The sequence below is a fragment of the Vombatus ursinus genome, unplaced genomic scaffold (assembly GCF_900497805.2).
Source record: "Vombatus ursinus unplaced genomic scaffold, bare-nosed wombat genome assembly UNPS02007284.1, whole genome shotgun sequence".
NCBI classification, from domain to species: domain Eukaryota; kingdom Metazoa; phylum Chordata; class Mammalia; order Diprotodontia; family Vombatidae; genus Vombatus; species Vombatus ursinus.
In genome coordinates, this window is record NW_020947062.1 from 17,247,345 (window position 1) to 17,251,579 (window position 4,235).

The 4,235-nt window shown below is 40.1% G+C and overlaps 1 long non-coding RNA gene across 1 annotated transcript; it reads right to left on the bottom strand.

Annotated features, from left to right (window-relative positions):
• Positions 1 to 329: 329 nt before the first annotated feature.
• LOC114033470 lies at positions 330 to 2,893 on the bottom strand. The gene is made up of 3 exons (XR_003567983.1): positions 2,783 to 2,893; positions 2,636 to 2,677; positions 330 to 452 (listed from the first exon to the last, which is right to left on the bottom strand). It is a non-coding gene; the product is annotated as an uncharacterized LOC114033470 (long non-coding RNA).
• Positions 2,894 to 4,235: the final 1,342 nt, after the last annotated feature.

A 4,235-nucleotide genomic window follows, 5' to 3' on the forward strand; every position in this document is an offset into this window, starting at 1 on the left:
ACTCTGCTATGCTACGTATTTTAATATATACATACACCATGGAAATAATTTGTTTTTAAAACATACACATACATATGGGTGTTTATATTTGAAATATACATATAACTATAGAAATGTATATATGGTATAAATTATTTATACAATGCATGTATATACTTAAAATGTGTGTTTCTACATAGACACATATTTCCTTGTTCCTTTAGCCTAAGCTCGAATGTGATCTTTCCTGGTCTATACCAAGATTTGACATCAGCAAAAAGCAGATTGACCATCTCCACATCACATCATTAAAATCGGCAAGTTCTGTAATAGAGAAAACTTACATCGAGTGAGGGACATGAAGAAGCATTGAAGCGTGCAGCAATCCTCTCCAGGTTTTTCTTGATTGCTTGGTCCCTTTCATGTAAACCATCAGAAAAAGTCTTTATATGTGTCTGTATGCATTTAGGCTCCTGAAAGAAAAGTTAGTTTGCTTAGTGAGTGTGTCTGAGTCAATGGGATCATAGCCCAAGTCTAAGCTAAAATAGTTAAATTTGTCACTAAAACAGATACGCAGAGGTTGGGGCTGAGTCCTTTCCAATGATAGCAAGAGGGATTCCTATAACAACAGTTTCTAAGATCATAGAACTTAGTGTGGGAGGAGACCTTAGACATCAGCTAATCGCACCCTTCCATTTTACAGATGAGGAAATGGAAACCAAGTGACTTGCCCAAGGTCACATGAGTTTGAAGTAGCAGATCCTGATTTAAACCTCTATCTTTTTACTTCACATAATGGGTTCTTTATATTACTAAGTGAGACATATAAATTGGCAAAGCTTCAGACCACCACAGCACACTTTACAGTGGCCTGTTCCTCTCTGACACGTTTTACACATTAACTTGTTTTCAACAGTGGTACTGAATTCTCCAAAGCATTTAGAAAGCTCCTCTGCTCTCAGCAGTCTGTCCACATCCCAGATCTTTCTGGGAGATTCTGGGAAGGAGATGGTAAATATATGTTGTGCATGAGGCCCAGCAGAGTTCCTTACCCAGTTGCTCCCATGTTTTGGGCATCACAGTGCACTCCTCACATCTATCCAGCCATAGGGCCACCCATACCTTTTTCTTTTTTTTCTTTTTTTTCTTTTCTTAGTGAGGCAATCTGGGTTAAGTGACTCGCCCTGGGTCACACAGCTAGTAAGTGTCAAGTGTCTGAGGCCAGATTTGAACTCACACCCATACCTTTTTCTCCCACTCTCAGAGGTCTAGTCAGGTATGTGCACCCATGGGACTGCCCTGAGCTCCTGCTCAATGATACAATGTCACAGCATAGCCCAAGCATGGAAAAAGAATAGAATAACCACCGAGACTTGGTGTAATCTGACTGGCTACTCATTGTTAGAGGAACCAATGCAATCATAGATTCAGGGTAAAACAAGACCTTAGAGGTCATTGAATCCATCTTTCTCATTTTATAGATGAGGAAACTGGTACTAAGAGCTATTAAGTGACTTACCCAAGGTCACATAGCTAGTAATTATTTGAGGAAGGATTCAAATCTAGGTCTTTCTGACTCTAATCCAATGTTTTAGCTGCTATATCTTACTGCCTTTTATAACTCAATGTTCTTCTGTGAATACTGACTGCCAGCTAACTATTGATAGATATCTTTGGGACCTGGGGAAAAAGACTCTGGGATGGAAAGTTAGGAGTTCTGACCCCAAGTTCTAACCTCAGCATAAGAATGATATCTTAATGTGGCATTTGATAGTATATAAAGTTTTGTCACAGCCATGATCTTGTTTGAGTCTTACAATATGCCTATTGTAGCCACAGCTCTGATGTATCATAGCTGTATGATCCTGAGCAAGTCACTTATCCTCTATGAACTCAGTCTCCTCATTTAAAAATAGGAATAATAATACCTACACTTTCCATCTCTCAAAGTTATCTGGCAAATGCTCTATGAACTTTTAAGTGTTATGTAATTGGGGGCTATTATTATTCGCAAAAGAAACTATTTTATGGCTAAAAAAAAAAGCGAGGCACCAAGTAGACTTGCCCAAAAATACAGCTGATTGGATTTCTGGTTCCAAAACCAATCCTCTATTTTTTTTAGGAGAGGGGACCCCATATTAAGAGGGAATCCATGCTATGAGACTAAAGGAAGGGCTCAGAGATTAGACTCTCTCAGGAGACTGTGGGAGCCACTGTCTGGTTCTTCCTTTCCCTGCTGTATTTTGTCCTACTAGTGACCTGTAAGATGCTGTCTATGGCTGTGATGTCTCAGAAACTATGACGGAGAAATCGAGCTGTAGTAGGGACAGAGGATCACTGACACATAAAATAGTTTCTGGCTTTGGCACTTAACTTTGGCACTTAACTAACTTTGGCTCTTATAATCCCTCTTGGGGCAGGGACAAAGGAGGGGGTGGGGGAAGAAGGAATTTATGCTGTTTGAAGCCTTTCGAATAGCCACAAATATTAATGCTAGTGAGTCATGGGAGCTACATGCTAGCTACACACTATCTGTCTGCTACAGTTTATCTTAAATGGTAATTGATCTGATAGCCGAGGGCCAGTACAAGGATCTTTTAAATAATTCCCTTTAGAAAAACAGATGTATAGATAGGTATAGAGGAGTACATCTTACCTTCCTGTTGAATTCCTCTGAAACAATCTTCACCTCTCCATCCTGAAGAAAAAAACGCAGATAATCAGCTCACATTTGAACGGAGAAAGGGGCAGATTAACTTTTGGAGAGCAAAGGTTGAAGCCAAGTCACCTGTGAGTCACTTACCTTTCCTGGGTCTGTAGCGATATTATGTGATAATTTCAGAGTTTGAGCAATGATAGTCTCCAGGTCGGGTTCTCTTGATTTCGGAGTGGTGGGTGCCAAACTGGCATAAGGGATCAAAACAGAGCAGAGCAGAAGGTGACAGAACTTTTGCATTGTAGTTTTTGGTTTCAAGCTTCAGCTCTGAACTGGGCTGATCAGGGACTGAGAAGCTCTTATATGCAGTTAGAGGAAATGATTAATGTTGACCACAAACAAACCGAAGGAGGCAGGGGAAACTACCTGAGGGATGGAATCTCCGGCTTCTTATCACATCACTGTTACCCATGAGATCCTCAAACACCCATTTACACACCAGTGTTACATTTGGGAATTTTATTGAGAGATTACTTTCAATAACCAGAAGCCCCCAACCAAACCAGTCTGATAGAGTGATTGCCAGGTGCTAGGGAGAAGTGGCCCCAGGCCTAAGAGGCTGTGCGATTATACCTGCCCTTCTTGGCTCAAGGTGATTTCCAAAGTTTGAATTAACTATTAGGATAATATCTAGAGCTGGAAAGGTCCTTAAAGACCTTTTTTTTCATTTTACAGATGAGGAAACTGAGATTTAAAGAAGTGAAGGGTTTTCCCTAAGCTCACATAATTAGAAGAGTTGATATTTGAACTCCAACCCTCTAATTCTATATCTAGAATTCTTTCTATTCCCTGCCCCGGAATTCTTGAGATTAACCATAGTATCAGAGCATTAATCATTCAACAAACATTTATTAAGCACTTACTCTGTACTCCATACTGGGGAGAAATTAAGCCTTCAAAGAACTTGCGTTACATCCAGGAAAACCACATGTAAACACATATATATGTATACACATACACACACACACATACACACAAATACAATGAGGGGCAGCATGGTGTACTGGATAGGGCATTGAACTTGGAAGCATAAAGACCTGGGTGCAAAACCTGCTTCAGATATTTCCTGGCTGTGTGACCTAGTCAAGTAAATTGCACTGTGCCTCAGTTTCTCCATTTGTAAAACAAGGGGATTGGACTCAATGACTTTTATGTTCCCTTTCAGTACCAAATTTATGATCCTATAAATGCGAATTAACGTCTTTGGGTAGTCATGAGCAACTGGATGAGGGAATAAGGAAAGGTTTTACATGGGAAATGGAGCCTGAGTAGAATTTTACAGGAAGCTAGAGATTCTAAGAAGTGAGGAGGTAGTGAATTCAAGGTATGAAAGACAGAATGTGCAAAGGCATGGAGATAGGACAATGAGACCAACCGGGCAGAGAAGTTAGGGACTGTCTTGGATCAGATTGGATCCAATCATCCAAATTGAACGTTTGTCTTAATTCCGTATGTTTCCGTGTGGTTAAGTCCATGGCTTCCATGAGTGTGGTCAACCTTTGAGGTCTATAAACTAAAAGTGTTATCTGAATGATTTTTA